This window comes from Castor canadensis, chromosome 6 (genome assembly GCF_047511655.1).
Source record: "Castor canadensis chromosome 6, mCasCan1.hap1v2, whole genome shotgun sequence".
In the NCBI taxonomy this organism is placed as follows: Eukaryota; Metazoa; Chordata; class Mammalia; order Rodentia; family Castoridae; genus Castor; species Castor canadensis.
Genome location: NC_133391.1, coordinates 43,159,230 through 43,176,049, shown reverse-complemented (window position 1 = coordinate 43,176,049; position 16,820 = coordinate 43,159,230). Strand labels below are relative to the sequence as shown.

The 16,820-nt window shown below is 47.3% G+C and overlaps 1 long non-coding RNA gene across 1 annotated transcript; it reads right to left on the bottom strand.

Annotated features, from left to right (window-relative positions):
• Positions 1 to 2,335: 2,335 nt before the first annotated feature.
• LOC141424091 (uncharacterized) lies at positions 2,336 to 16,471 on the bottom strand. The gene is made up of 2 exons (XR_012448930.1): positions 5,157 to 16,471; positions 2,336 to 4,995 (listed from the first exon to the last, which is right to left on the bottom strand). It is a non-coding gene; the product is annotated as an uncharacterized lncRNA (long non-coding RNA).
• Positions 16,472 to 16,820: the final 349 nt, after the last annotated feature.

Genomic DNA, 16,820 nt, shown 5'->3' with positions numbered 1-16,820 from the left:
CACCCTGCTGTCTCTGCTTCCTGAGTTATTGGTTGGCTTTATGAATGGAAGCATGGTGCTGGGAACCAGCAAGACCATTGGATCCCCTCAATTTGGGTCAGAAAGAGGGGCGTATGTATGACTCAGAACAAAAGTGATTTCATCCTGGCTGAGACGGACCAGGCTTATCTTATGATAATCTAGAAGAATAAGGCACAGCCCTGGTGCCAGGGTCCTCACGGTTTGCTGGGAAACTCCCCAGGAAAAACCAGCCTCAGTTTCTCAGGGGCGATCACGACCATTTTCAAGAAAGATGGCTGCAGTTGTGTCAGGCTGGATCCATACACCAGTCTTAATATTTGGGGGCGCTCACTGGCAATAGGACATTGTAAAACAAAATGATTTATATGCTAAGGTCTTGCCGCTTGTATAAATATTTGCACACAGTGTGTACTTGTGCGTTTCAGCAGTGGGCCAGGGGTCCTGACATTCCTTCCTTTTTCCTATAAATGAAAAAGAGTCACAGTGCGTGACCACTGAGAAATAGATGTGTAAAGTGAGCTTCTGTCAGGGTGATGCAAAGTTAGACACTGAAAATATCGAGTACTTTGAAACAAACTACTTTCTTCGTCTCTCCCTGCAGTTTGGATGCAGTATGTGTTTACAGTAGGCTTTGTGAGCTTTTTTTTTTTAAATGGTGTTGGAATTTGAACTCAGGGCCTTACCACTTGAGACATACTCCCAGCCCATTTTTGCTTTAGTTATTTTTCAGATAAGGTCTCATATTTTTGCCCAGAGCTGTTTCAACCAAGTTCCTCTTATCTACACCTCCCAGATACTGGGATGATAGGCATGCATCATTATACCTGGCTTCAGTATTGAGATAGGGTCTCACAAACTTTTTGCCTGGGCCGGCTTCAGATAGTCATCCTCCTATCTATGCCTCCGACGTAGCTGGGATCATAAGCCTGTGCCGCCGTGCCTGGCCAGCATCCATTACTCTTTTCAAAATTAGGATCTGTTCATTGTAGAGGGGCTGCATTGTGACAATTCCAGATGGGCTTGTATTGCACATAGATTAGATCACCCACCATCTCTCCCTCGACCCCTCCCCACCCCACTTACAGCAATCGCAAGAGATTTTTTTGCTCTAGTTCATAGCATATGTGAAGTCCATCCTCCATATTCCCTCCCCTTCATCTCCCTCATTCAGCTCCTCTCCCACTAGCACCCCACACGCTGTAGACATTTTACAGTCCTGTCTTTCATTGTGAATATTTAAGTTCATGTTCAAACCCCACTGTGGGTAAACTTTACTTTGGTTTGTTCAACCCCTCCCATTTCTCCCCCTTACCCCTTTACCTCCCACCCCCATTTTCGGCAGCGTTCAGTGCACACCCTGTGTCCTCTTCCTTCACAGGCATATGTTTTACGACATTACTGACGCTCCAGCCTTCTCTCCTCCTCTCCCTCCTCCCCCGAGGCCCTAGAGCAGCTCCACGTTTACAAATGTGTTCTACATCTGAGCGTGTGTGCGATCACGCTTGTTCTGTGTGTGTGTCTATCTTTGGATCTGTCTTCCATGTAGGAGAAAACATGCAGCCTCGCCTAAGCTCATCGGGTTCAGCCCTCCACCCTTTACGCTGTGCCCCCCTTTGTCTAGAAGCCCATTCGCATCTCATCGATGGCTCTCTTGCCTCAGAATATTGTCACCCTGTTGTCTGCCTCTTGGGTTTTATTTGCTTCTGGCTGACACATGGCGTCCAGCTGCTTCTTCCCCACCTGCTCCTGTGTTGTGCCACACCCCCATTTCCCACCATGTTTTCCTGCAGTCACTCAACCTCTCTGTGCTCATCTCTGGAACAGCCTTACCTCTTCCTGCAACTTATTTCCTCACAAACGGCTCCATTCTACACCCTCCTTTATTTCCAGCTCTTTCTATTTCATCTCCCCTCTCCATTCTCCTTGGCTTTTGTAAGACTGGACCAGAGGTGGTGATAAAAGTGCCCCAGGATGACTCAAAGAGCAAGTGCACCTTTCGCTGTGTCATCCCTCTCCCGGGACCATTTCCAGGGAGGCCTCTCTGGGGTCCACCGTTCCTTTATATCTGAGTTGGGATTCTTTTCCAGGCACCCATGGAAGTTTCCGCATTCTTTCTACTCTTCCTGATGTCCCCCTCAACAGCTTCCCCTCGTGTCTGGCATCCAATTCCAGCTTAGGATCTGCGGCGTCTTCTATTTTTCAAACATGAAAAATCATCCAGGATTCTTTTTCAGAGCTAAGACCTTGGTCAAACATGCATAACTGATGCACACAACAGTAATATTTGACAAAGGAAAAAACCACACACGCTTCGTGAAGATTAAAGGACATTTCATCTTTATTGTATTTCCCCAAGGGAAGAGTGGCCCTGTCCTCTTTGAACACACAAAACATGGGCGCTCTTACAAAACACATACCCTTTATAAAATGGCAAACCAACCTGTCAGTGCAAGTCGATGTTCACAGTTCAACAACAAAGGCTAAAACATCAAATAAAAATGTATATTCCCAACAATTTGAGTATTCTTACATAGCTATAATATATAAGTAGAATGGATAAAAAGAACTTATTGTAAGAGTAAAAACATTTATGAATGTGTAAGTTATAATCTGAATAATGAAAATATAAAGAACAGCATGTTTTCAAATCTACAACCATCTCAAAACATTGCAAATAAATATAGTAAACATTTTATGACCAACTTATTCAAAATAATTCAATATAACTTATGATTTATATTAACTATATTTACACTAACTCTATTATGATCCCACGTGTCTAAGTTTACATATTAAAAACAGTCATCAAATCTGGCAAACCAAATATACGTGAGCATATGACCGCAACGTGAATTTTGGTGAGACTACAGGTGCCTCAGGAAAGAAGGGACCCAGCAAGGCCTGATTTCCCTTCATTCCTTCATGGACTCCCAGGTGTGCCCCCACACCGAGGAGTGGGGTAGTTTTATTAGGCTTGTTCTGGAAGAATCTGGGTTCTTCTAGGTTTGGGAAACTCCTCGCTCTTCCTTGCTCCAGCTGGCTTCAGTGTTGGTTTAGACTTCCTGATGAACATTCCCATCTCCCTGGGCACAGCGATCTGGAAGGCAGAGAGAAATGATGTCAAGAGGCAATGCTCCAGGAGGAAGGTGATCGACAGGCTAAGTCAGTCCCAACAAGGGTTTGGAACCACTTACAGATCCTAATTCACCTCTAGCCCTTCATCCAGTCTTGGGGATTGAAAGCAGGCTTCGTGCTTGCCAGGGAGGTACTCTCTATCCCTTGAGCTATGACTCCAGCCCTTTATTTTATTGCTTTAAGCTAGGTTCTCCTTAGCTTTGCCTAAGCTGGCCTCCGACTCCTGACGTCCTGTCTCTATCTCCCAGTTAGCTGGATTACAGGTATACACAACCATGCCCAGCTCTGAAGCATCACCAAGAATTGTGATGACTCTTGGGCTTTTCTTTCCATGACTCCAACAATCACTTAAGCCCTGAGGTCAGGCCCAACAGTCTTCTGTAGAGCAGAACATGAGGTGATTCTGCTCAAGGAAGGAAGAAAAAAGCGATGTCAGACACAGTTCCCTAGGTGTGAACTCACAATGCGACTGTGGACTAAACTCAGACCGTGGTCCTCTCCACTTACTGAAAATGTGAACCTCTAACCGTGCGACAGCATTCCTGACGTCAGGATGTCATGAACCAGGACACCAGAACCCGAATCCCAAACCAAACTCCCGATGTTTCATCCTCGCGTGAACTGGGCTAGCTGTGCTCTACAAAAATCAAACCTTTGCTCAATGCTCTGCTCACATCCATCACTGTTAAGGTGTGGCTTGTGTGCAGCCACCGCAAGCTGCGCACAGTTCCGACCAACGTTCTTGACCATAAACTTGAGGGGAAAGGGAGAAGAGGGGAACTTGGTCCAACAGTGGTAGGGTAAGGAGAACAAGAAATTTCAAAGAGAATTCTGGCCATAGGAAATTTGTTTCAAGTCAAATTAGGACTAAACTAGTTAGTGGCCATCTGTCATTGATAATATTCAGACCTCCCACATTTTCTTCTTCCTTCCTTCCTTCCGTCCTTCCTTTCTCCCTCCCTCCCTCTGTCCTCCCCCTTCCTTCCTCCCATTTTCCTTCCTTCCTTCCTTCCCTCCATTCCTCCATTCTTCCTTCCTTCCTTCCCTCCATTTCTCCATTCTTCCTTCCTTCCCTCCTTCCTTCCTTCCTTCCTTCCTTCCCTCCTTCCCTTTCTTTCTTTTTTTTTATGGTACTTGGGTTTGAACTCAGGGCCTTGACTTGCTGGACAGGTGCTCTACTATACTTGAGCCATGGCTGCAGTCCTATTTTGCTTTAGTTATTTTCCTATGGGGTCTTGTTTTGTACCCATGCCTGCCTAGATCCTGACCCTCCTATTTTTACTTCCCACATCACTGTGTTATCAGTGAGTCCCCAGAGTTGGTACCGCATGGGACCCTAGGTCAAGACTGAATTAAGAAGTGACGGCAAAAGCTCGGATGATGGGCATATGGAGGTTACAGCTAGCGGATACTCGCGGCTGACAGAAATCAGCACTTGCTCACAGCTGCCATTCGGACCCAATGGCTTTGGGTTAAAGGATTTCTACCTCATCCGAGCCCTAGCGACACTTGGGTGTCTCTGAGGCCTGGCTATATGGCCGGCCCCTGGCCCCCAGCACGTCTCTCAGGGTCACTTCTCTCTGGTTGTCATTTCTATGGCTGTGCAGTGACCGGGAGTGTCTTACAGCCTGGGATGGTTGGGCTGCTTTATGGTGTGGCACCAGGTGTGGCACGGAGTGGTCAGGCAAGGGGGTTTCAGGATTTCCTAAGCAGACATCAAATCGCCCTGGGCACACTACAAGGACACAGACACACCTTTACTGAAGCCGATGATGGAACAGAGTTCTAAGGCAGGTGGGTGCGGTCTCGCCCCCACACCCAGAGGTCCGGGTTATAGGCCTGGATCCGGAAAGAAAAACAGCTTCATGAACAGTGCTGCTCCCCAGGGAGACCTCTCCCCATGTCCGGCCTCCACTTCTTTCTAGTTCCCAAACCCATTCCTTCCTTCGCTCTCCAATCCAGAGCCTTCCCCCCAAGTCCTTCGCAGCCCGGACCCTCACCTCTTCACACTCCTCTCGGGACACCCGCATCCTCCAGCCCATGGATCGCATCATCTGGTACCGTAACTTGTGGAACAGAGGGTGCTGGAAGTAGTTCTTTCCGTAAAGAAAGTAAAATATGTCTTGCTTAGGAGCCTGGTTGTCCTCTTCCATGTCATTGGCCAGATATCTGGGGAAAGAAATCAGAGCCCTCGTCAGAGGGACAGCCAGGGAGCACATGCACCTGCAGTCAAGTGCCAGGAAGAAGAGCAGGCTGACCCTCTCAGCCCAGGGACACATCACCCCTGCTCTGTACAAAGAGGACTGTAGAGCCCACTGTGGGACAGAGGTCTCCCAAGGGGCCTCTCACACTGTGATGATGGAGAAAAGCCCATCTGGAGATCCTGAGGCTGTCCCCTGCCACTATCATGCCCTGCAGCTGGCATCATGGCTCCCCATCTCCCTCCTCACTCCCTTTGCTCTACTTGGGCTGTGTGCACACCTGTGTCCCCACTACAGAGTAATGACCCATGGGTGTGGCCTAACCCTGTCCATTTCTCCATTTATCCCTGCCCAATCAAGTGGTTGATGGAGAATTTGGCTCATGAGATGTGTTAATTCCACCACCTTTTCTCAGACCTCTCTTTCCATCCACCCATGTGCCCTGGTGCAGAGGTTGCTGGGCCAAAGGTTTTCTTGAATGAATGAATGAATGAGGGAACAAGTGAGTGAATGAATGAAGGGAAGATTCAAGCCAAATGCCATTACTGATTACTTCATTGATACAACACAACAATAAAAACACTTTTAAAATGAACAGAACTTAGCTGAGTGCTTCAAGAATGGTGGCCTGTGCCCATGGAGCTTTAGCCTATCGGGCCTCAGCAGCTGCTGGGAAAGAAGAGCTCTCCTGTCGCCAGCACACAGCAGTTAAAGGCAAGTACATATAGCTTGGCTCTCACTCCACCGACTTTCAGGACATGATGCTTAGAAACCACAACCAAGCAGGTGGGCGTGGTGGCATATGTCTGTAATCCCAGCTACATGGGCAATGGGGAAATCAGAGGATCATGGTTTGAGGCCAACCCCAACAAAAAAGTTAGCAAGATCCCATGTCACAAAACAAGCTGGGCATAGTGGTATATGTCTATAATCCAAGCTAGGCAGAAGGCAGAGGTAGGAGAAGGATGGTAGGGGGCAAAAAGTGTGAGGCCCTACCTGCAAAACAGACCACAGCACAAAGTGTTGGTAGAGTGTTTACCTAGGAAATACAAGGCCCCAAGTTCAAACACTAGTACTGCCAAAACAAACCAAAAATCCGAATAAAAAATAACCTCCCACCACGCAAGCAGGATTTCTGCCTGAAGTGGGGGGCTTTCGCTCATACACCTCTATTGCCTGCAGTTTAAACTGGCTAGACAACGAGCAGAAACCTAGTCATTTTGAAGACAAGTAATTAGACTCCTATCACTTGGTAATAAATAATGGAGCCATGAGAGGTGACTGCAATTTTTTTTCTTTTTGGTGGGACCAGAGTTTGAACTCAGAGCTTCACCCTTAGAAAGTAGGCACTCTAGAGCTAAGGCATGCCTCCAGTTCATTTTTGCTCCGGTTATGTTTGAGATGGGGTCTTGCAAACTGTTTGCCGGGCTGCCTTTGAACCACGATCCTCCCATGTCAGCCTCGTAAGTAGGTAGGATTGCAGGCATGGACACCAGTGCCTGGCTCAAATTTGCTATTTGGTAAAGACGACAGATCCAAATACTGCTTTATCTACTTTAATCTCTGCTCATAAAAATGCTTCTGAGCCTGGTGCCAGTGGCTTACACCTGCAATCCTAGCTACTTGGGAGGCTGAGACTGGGAGGATCACAGTTCAGGCCAACTTGGGCAAAAGTTATTGAGACCCCCATCTCAATGGAAAAAGCTGTGTGTGGTGGCACACACATCTCATCCCAGCTATGGCAGAAAGCATAAAATAGACAGATTACGGTCCAGGCCAGCCTAGGCAAAACCAATAATCTATCTGCAAAATAACCAGACTATCTCCAAAAAGGGCTGTGTAGAATGCCTGCCTAGCAAGTGTAAACCTCTGAGTTCAAATCCCAGTACCACCAGCAGCAGCAGCAGCAATATCTATGTATAAAAAAGTAATTTTTGGTACAGGTGCTGTTTAAGTGCAGCAGAAGTCTAAGAAAAATGGACTCAGTGGAGAGAAGCAAACAAGCAGCAGCCTCCACACGGTGCCTCACAGGGTGGTGACACGAGACGCTGTGACCAGTAAGTTCTCCTAGCTGGACTCCTGCTTGTGTTCTGACTTCTTGGGGCAATCAGTAATTCCCACTGCTTGACAACAGAGCAGGCAGGGCTAGCAAGAGCTTTGGAAGCTTCCTCATGCTTGAGGAACTTACATTTTAAAGCCTCTAGGGCCCAGGGCTCCAATTAAACAGATGCTGTTTTGGAACAAAACAATTATTCGCAGTCACATATACAAGGCTGTCAAGGTGGCGAAAGTTTTAAAGACAGGAACAACACATTTAGGCCTGGCGGAGTGGCTCAAGTGGCAGAGCGCCTGCCTAGTGAGCGTGAGGCCCTGAGTCAAACCCCAATACCACAAACAAACAACCAAACAAACCAAAACAAAACAAAGCCAGCGTCTTTAGATATGATTTTTAACCAAGACACAGATGACATAAAGGAACAATGTCCCACAGGTCTGTGCATTATGGATAAAATGCACTCTGTCAGATACCATACCATACCTTCATAGACGTGTTATACAATGAAATAAATGAAGTAAAAAGATCCAGGTAGCGAGTTGTGAATACCAGTGCAAACAGAAGCTGGCTTTTCCCGGAAATACCTGAACAAACAGAAAGAAAGCATGAGAAAAGTCCTGGAGAGCGACACGGGAAGTGTGTGTGGGGCAAGGGCTGGCGTCGGAGGCCCGGGTCTAGGACAACTGTGAGTAACCAAGAGTACTTCCAGTTTTTCTTTCCTTTAGCATCCCAGTGTGCACTACTCTTGAAGGCCCTGCCAGCTTTTGTCTTCCTGTGATAGGTGAGTCTAGGAAAGTGACTTCATTGTACCACCAGCACACCAGGACGGGTGTCCTCCAAGGAGCACTGTGCTTCTCATTCTGTCACCTCAGGCAGGAGTACATTTCTTTCAACAGCTGGGCTATTATTAGCATTGTAACTGTCTTTACCTCTGGATCTTTCCATTTTAAAATACGGTCTCCATGGCTAGGGGCATATGACGCAGTAGAAGCATGCTTGCCTAGCATGCTGAGGCCGTGGGTTCAATCCCCAGTGCCATCACAACAAACCAGAGCCCAAACCCAGTTTCTCCATGGTGACAAATCTTTGGAGGGTGGAGTTGGAAGCTACTCTGATTAAGGGGACAAGGAATCAGCTGAGGAGACTGGTTTAGGTCTCCAAGCAGGAGCCTCTCGTCCCCTGGAATAATGACACAACAGTGCACACCTACTTGGTAGGAGGTGGAGATGAGGAGGATCAAAGTTTGAGGTGAGCCTCGACAAAAAAGTTTGAAAGACTCCCATCTCAACCAACAAGCTGGGTGTGGTGGCATGCACCTGTGACTCCAGCAATGGAGGAAGCACAGGTAGGAGGGCTGTGTCCTAGGCTGGCCCTGGGCAAAAACGAGACCCTATCCAAAAGAATAACAAAAACAAAGGGCTGGTGGAGTGGCTCAAATGGCAGAGCGCCTGTCTAGCAAGCAAGAGGCCCTGAGTTCAAACCCCACTATAGCAAACAACAACAAAGTTACAAATAAAAAAAAATTAAACTCCATCTTTTAGATTCATCATACATCATTTTGGTTTTTGTTTTGAGGCAGGATCTCTCTCTCTCTCTCTCTCCCAGGCTGGTCTTGAACTTTATATCCTCCTGCCTCAGCCTCCTGGGTGCTGAGATCAAGGTGTGCACCACCATGCCCAGCACCATTATGCATTTTAGTAAGCATGTATTTAACAGAAGAGTCACTACAACCAAGTGACATTCATAACACCCCGGGACATAAAATAAATCACATTGTTTTTCAATGACACTTCATAGTTTGCTGAAACTAAGAACCTGGATGCAAGAATGTTATTTTCTAAGTATGAGTAATTACAGTTCCAGCTTATTCACAGTAACATCTAAAGAGAAACCAAGAAAAGTTGACTCTTTCCAAACCCATCAACAGAAACCAATTTCAAGAGCCAAAGGAAGAGATTCAGGCAGCACATGTGCTGTTAAGTCTTTTCCTCAGCAACGAGGACTTTTTTTCCATGAGAGATCGGTGTTCAAAGGAGAAGCCATGAAGCTGATGGTAAAAACTAGACCCGAGATGGGGAAAGAAACTGGAAGCAGACAACTCACACTGGATGTTTGTTGAAGCCTTCAAAGATAAGTTTCCAGTCTGCTTGCTGTACGGTTCCACCTAATGTTTCAAACTTATAGGATACAAGCTGAGCACCTATACTCTTAGTTACTGTGGGGTCTAAGACTGGAAGGAATGCAGTTCAAGGCCAGTCCAGGCAAATAGTTTGTGAAACTCCCTCTCCAAGAAAACCATAGCAAAATGGACTGGACGTGTGGCTCAAGTGGTAGAGTGCCTGCCTTGCAAGTGTGAAGCATTGAGTTCAAATCCCACTTCTACCAAAAACCTTACAGGATACAGATGGGCAAATTTTTCCATAAAGGGTTGATTCTTTAAAAAAAAAAAAAAAAGGAGGAGGGGAGGTTGGAGGTACAGCTCAAGTGGTAGCATTTGCCTGTTTAGCAAGTGTGTAGTCCTGAGTTCAAATCCCAGTACTACCAAAAAAAAAAAAAAAAGGAAAGAAAAATTATAAAAAGGGTTTATTCTAAAGCAGCTTTGGAAACCAGGCAGAGTACTTCTGTCCTCATTTTCAGCATTCCTGTACTAAACACCAAGGACAATAATATAGCTCTAATCACTCCTCTTTGAGATTCACCTCACCTGTCACCTCCTCTGGGACATCCTCCCTTGTGCTGTTGATTCATCCAGCTGCTGCCCTCGTTTTTCTTACAGACTTAAAAAGACACACTATGATTGGGTTCCTGCCTCCTCTCTCCCCAAACCTCCACTCACCACAAAGCTGAGATAGGCAGGGGTCGTGCCTTATTCCGTTTTGTATTCCTTATGTGGGACCCTGGGCCTGACACACAGCAGGCTCCACAAGATACTTGCTGAATGAATGGACACATGGAGAAAAGAAAAAGGCAGTCACCTTTTCGTGTCACTTGGCAAATTTTCATTGTGTGGTATTTGGGGAATACACTTCTAAAGCATTTCCAAGTCCAGCTGTGTCTTTCGCCTGAACAGTTAATGTGCTCTGTCCCAATTCACTACCAGCTAGAGCATGGAGAGCTCCCTGGGTGAGCACAGGGTAGAGAGGAGGACAGACAGCACTGGCACCATGGTGCAGAATCCAGGCAGGGACCAGCATGCTGGGAATCCCCAGATGCTTACATGATTCTACACTGTGCTCCCTGGCTTGGATCCTGATTGGCAATTAGCAGCCTTTCCCTTTGCACTGTAGAAATGTCAGTCTCCACAGAAAGGCAGGAATCCCAGCTGAGGATGTGAGGGGCCCAGGAATCACCTCGGGGGATGCTGTGGAGTGTTTGCTAGTAACTGCTTGTTGGGCAAATGCTCTACCACTTGAGCCTTACCTCTAGCCCTATCTCCATTTTAATTTATTGATTTGCTGTGCCAGGATTGAACCCAGGGCTCATGCATACTAGGCAAGTGCTCTACCACTGAGCCACACCCGAGCCAACACCAACAACCTGGTTTTAGAACAACATACACCAAAGCTCTCAGGTAACAAGCACTCACAGAATATGCACTGTAAGCACTTCAGACACTGATGTCCTAGTACCAAGTGCACCAAACATCCATAGTAAGTAGCATCACTTGTCAAATGGAAGTCACTCATTAAACTTAACATCTCTCCTGTCTTTACTCACAAAGCTGAGCTACTATATACTTCAGTGTAGCTACTTTAAAGTCTGATGTAGTTAAAAGTTGCATTTTTAGATCAGGGACATAGTAGCTCATCCCAACTACTAGGGAGGTAGAGACTGAAAGGACTGTGCTTTGAGACTAGCCTGGGCAAAAAGTGAGACTCATCTCAACAAAGGATCAGGCATGGTGGTGCACGCCTGTAGGATTCTTGGAGACCCTTTCTGGAACACAGCTAAAGCAAAAAGGGCTGGAGGCACGGCTAGAGCGGTACCGCCCCCTAAGTACTGCTCATCCCAAAAGTGATTAGGTCTTTTTCAACACCCCTGCCACTTCCAAGTGTAACTTCCCAAGCTTTTCAAAAGCCCCTTCTCTATGTGTTTGTGTATAGGTACTGTATACATTTACCCCTCAAAGCATGGCTCATGGTGGCTTTAAGCGTGCTTTTTGAAGCTATGTCTCAGATTCATCATTCCCTGCTATGAGTATGTCTCACTCTAGCTCAGTTCTTTGCGTTGTTTACAATTTTTGTTATAAATCTTGCACAAACATCTTTGTACCTATAGATGGTGTTTTGCACTTACTTAGGTACAATGAACATTTTATACTTTTATGTCATTTGTTCACATATGACAATTTCTATAGCCCAGATTCCTTAAAACTACTGGTACAATAAACATGAACACTGTCACCTAGCACGGCCAAACCTGTCCTAGGCAGGCAGCGACCAGGCCATTAACACCTGCAGGGAACGCCCTTTTCCTCAGCGTAACACTTCCACTTTCTCCACCTAGTGGGTAGATAATGGTGTGTGCTGCCATTTGCACACCCAAGTTCAGAACTAGTGAGGCCGGGGATTTCTGCATGCCAATTGGTCTTATTTTCTGTGAACTGCCAACTTGGTCAATTTTGATGGTTCTTAACCTACTGTCACCTATACTACAGATTATTTCTCTTGGTTTCTTGTCTTTGATTATATTTTGAAATAACAAGTTAACTTAGAGGCATGTGTCACCTTGTCTCTTCCTCAGTCTGCCCGGTCCTACCCAGGACCATGGTACGAATACACATTCAGGTCACCTGTGTCCATCGGCAAACTTTTATTCTTTTCTGCGGAGTTCTTTACACTCCTTGTTGGGAAGCCAGAGGCATCTCTGGCATCTTTTTTGTTGCTTCACACCCATACTATTTATTGCCCATCTGGTTTGACATCCACATATCCACGTTTTTATCTTTTCATACGTGTGTCTTACCATCTCATCTGAACTGCTGGTGCCTTTTTTTCCCCCCTTCAACGCTGGGGATTGAACCTCCAGCCTGCTAAGCAAGCAGTCTACTGCAGCTTCCAGAGCAAAAACTTTGATTGTTGCCAGCGGTTGCTGTGAATTGCCTGGGTGCCTTGCACACAGCAGGTGGTTAATAAATGCTTCAGAGCAATGATCACTCCAGAGACTAGCACTCAATAACAGCACCAAGAGGGAGTTGGGAATATGATGCAAAAGCTTCCCGAAGTACTCAGTGTCAGCAATAAAAGGAGGTATTTTCCACTTACTTAAAAATATAAACCCAAATATGTGATATGCAGAGACACTGTTTGGGAGGTTGACAAGTTTGTAGCCTGCATAACAACATCTAGGAGGGAAGGAGAGAGACCAGGCAGGGGAGGAGGGCTGGGGGTCATGGCTCTCGGGACTCCCCTGTCACTCAAACTCTGTAGATAGAGCACTTAACCGCCTACAGGGAAACAGAGATAGAAGCCCCTTCATCTAAACGCCATGCTTGTTCTCCCAGGTTATCTAGGCAGCGTTTAGGACAGAAAGAGAGCGATGATTTGAGCATACCGAGGATCAGACTGCCATGATAGTTCAGAAATATGACACTCACCCTTCATTTTGGGGAGCCCTCTGTAATGACAATGGCAGATGCAGTCATAAAAGAATGCAGATTCAAACAAGATCAACTCACTGTCCCACTTTTTTAAAAACAGATCCTTAATAGGAGCTGTTCTGGAATGAGATTGCAGGAAACTGAATCCCAGCTTCCTCCCAAGCCCACCCTGTCCCTCACCCTTAGGAAAAAGGGCCTGTGGTTTGGAGGCTGCAGGCCTGTTCAAAAGTGCCAAAATCCTAAAATAAGCCCCATCCCAGTATTTTTGAGGTGAGAAACACAAGCTGGTTCTATATTGTCTCCTATTCCTGTTATATGAGAAATTCTATCAAGTTCTTATTCTTTCAACAACTTTTATAATTTAGGATGGAAAAACAACACAGTTAGTGAAGCCCAGCACTTAATTCTGAAGCAATGATCTTGGTGATTTCTGACAAAGATCTTGGAGATTTCATTTTTTAAGAGGCTGGTTTCGAAAAGTCACACCAGAAGGAAATCCACCGGCCAGAAATACTTGGGAACACACACTATCTTCCTTTGTGGCATTAGGGTTTGAACTCAGGACCTCACTCTTGCTAGGCAGGCATTCTACCACTGGAGCCATCCCCCCCAGCCCTTTTTTGTGATGGGTTTTTTTTTTCAAGATAGGGTCTCCAGAATTACTTGCCTGGGGCTGGCTTTTAACCACAATCCTACTGATCTCTGCCTCCTGAGTAGCTGGCATTACAGGTGTAAGCCACCAATGCCCGGCCCTTTGTTGGCATTGTAGCTGAAGTACTTTCCATTTTCCTTAATGCTCTCAACCTCCCAAATGAAAACAATGAATATGTAAAAAACAAAACAGCAGACCCTCTCCTTGCAACTCACCATCCTCTTAAGAATTAGGAATTCTCCCCAACATTTTAGTGTGGATACAAATTAACTACCTGCCAGAAAAGGAGATTCTAGGACCCACACTCATACAAAGATTTTGAAGTAAAACTAAAGATTGAAAGTAACATCTTAGTACAAGAACAAAAAGACCTAATCCACTAGCATCAAACATTTAAACTAACTCCTTAGGCCAAAGCAGACAGATTTAGTCAAAATCCTTAACTGTGAATTACTGATTGTGTTTCTACCCTGGCTCTGTCACTACGATTACCTTCTGAGATTCCTCTCTCTCAGAACAGGGACAATGGCAACTACCCCTACGTTGTTTTAAGGATGTCTCGAGTAAGTCATGGAAAGCACTTAGTTGACTACTCAATACACAGAAAGTGCTTAAAGTTAGCTATCACAATTGCTTGGCTGTCACTGGAAATCATGCAACTGAGCCTTTCAGTGTACGTCACCTCCATGTAACACACACTGGCTTCAGTACATAGTACATGGACTTTGTAACATCTATGTTGAGTGCTCAAAGTTCTTTTTTTGGTTTTCCTTACTTCCTGGATCTCAGCTATGTTCCTGGGAGACAGGTGAGGCCTGCAGACAGCAGAATCAAAGACACAGTGTTACTTTAGAAGTGAAGATTTTTATAAATCAACCAGATAAGTGGAATCTGCCACCCAGGTCCTTTAGGATTCCCATCCTTCGCTGCCTGAAAAAATTAAGTTCTGGAGTTCTTCAAAGTTATAAGTTTAAGGAAGGCTTTGCATTTGACGAAACTATTTAAAATGTGCCTTCCTTAATGAAATATACAACTCCATTATCTGGGAGAGGTTTGTTGCACTGGCTCCCAGCAAGACTTGCATGAAATGAGCATGTCCTGTGGGGAGGGACCAGGCCAACTCACTGGTGACGTGGAGCCAGGAACCGCGTGGGACCACATGGGACCTCAAGGGTACCCAGAGCCGCAGATTTAGCAGAACCCGTTATTAGATAGATGAAGGCCCTCGAAGTTTAAGAAATCATTTGCCTCTCAAAGCAGCACGAACTGCGTCAACAAACTCAAAGACCCAAGCCCCCCCAGCCCTGCGGATGGCGGGTGCGATCCGGGATTCTAGGGCTTGGGTGACCTGACCCGAACCCCCTACAAACCAGCACTATCCTACAGCCCCGTCCTTGCAGGGGCAGGGTGGGCAGCAAGATGACCTCTATCCCCGGCCCTCCCAGGCCCCCATCTCCCCGCTGCCACGTCAGGTCACGGTCCTGTCTTCCTCCCCTCTCCAGTCCCATTGATCCGAGGGTCTCCAACCTGGGTTCCGCCCGGAGAATCCCCCGGATGAGGGACACGCCCACCGGACCCCCATTCCAAAGTTTTCAGACAGAACAGGGCACCGCACAGCGCGGCCAGCGCCCCCTGGGCCCACGGCTCAAATTCAGGAGCAAACCGAGTCCAGCGGGGCTGCGCTGCGACACCAGCAGGGCCACCGCGAGGGGCCGCAGAGTCCCCTCACACCGGGCCCATCGCCCACCGACGGCCGTGATGGCCACCGCGATCCCAGCCCCCTTCCAGGGACGGCCGGGGTCCCCCCCGCCCCGCCCCCTCGGGAGCCCCGGCCCCGCGCGCCCCAGCCTCTTGGGCCTCGCCCGGCCGCTCACCGGCACAGGAGCGCGTCTTCCAGATCTTCAGCAGCAGGATGACGATGGCCGCCAAATGGGACAAGAGTCCGGTCAACCGGAAGATGTTCATGGCGGCGGCGACAGGTAGCAAACGCGCGGCGGCCCCGAGGCTCAGCGGCTCAGGAGGCGGCGGAGGCGGCGACCCCTGAGAGGAAGCGGCGAAGATGGCGAGAGCGGGCGCGACGTGGCCAGGGACGTGGCCGAACCGCCGTCGCGCAGGCGCGGGGCAGGCTGGGAAAGCGGGCGGCCGCCAAGCCCCGCCCCTTAGCCCCGCCTCTTAAAGGAGCCGCTCCCAAGCGCAGGCTGGGCGCTACAGCCGGTCCTGGCTTTCTGCTGAGAGTGGTTGGGTTCTTGTCAACTTCCCTCTGCTGCGCTTCCGGTCTCCCCTTGGTGCCAGAAGTCTTCTTTACTGTTTGAAATGACATTCCTTTGTGAGGGTTTTCTTTTTTTTTTTAATCCCCTAACACTTGTTTTTACTATATGAAAATGTACAAGAGGAAAATCACGCGTGATTGATCACGGTGGACCTGGGCTGTAATAGAGGATGGGCTGAAGTGGGAATTCTGCCGTGATAGAGAATGTGTGCGGGGGTGTGGCTCAGTGGTAGAATGCTTGCCTAGCATGTGAGGAGACCCGGGTTTGATCCCCAGCCTTGGAGGGGTGGGGAAGGAAAAAAAAAGATAGATAAATGCAAAATGAGGTGGAAAAGGGAACATTTCCTTAGGATGAGAGATCGATTAGGCTGGCAGCCAGGGTCTGCTGTACAACTTGTAGCCACTTCTGCCTTTGGCAGCCTCCCTGAGCTTGTAGGGCGTTTGCTATTTAACTAAGAAGAAATTTAAACTATAAGGATAATTTATTTATTATTATTATTAATTCTTTTTTTTTTTACCATTTATCTTCAACTACAAATGTACGTATCAGAGCATTTAGGCTGGGGTTGTAGCTCAGTGTTAGACAAGTCTAGCCTGATTGAGGCTCTGGGTTCATGCCACAGCACCTGGGGGTGGGGAGAGGCCTGGCGTGGTGGCTCACCCCTATAATCTCAGCAATTTGGGAGGTGGAGATTAGAAGGATCATGGTTTGAGGCTAGCAGGACCAAAGAGTGACGGAGGGGCAGGGCGCAATACTGGGGATTGAACTCAGGACCTGGCCTGGCTAAAGCACTTAACCACCTGAGCCACAGTCCCAGTCTAGCTGGTGGCCTTTTACCTGGCAGAAATAGAAGCTGTCATGGAGTGTTGGCGGGGAAGGAAAGGCC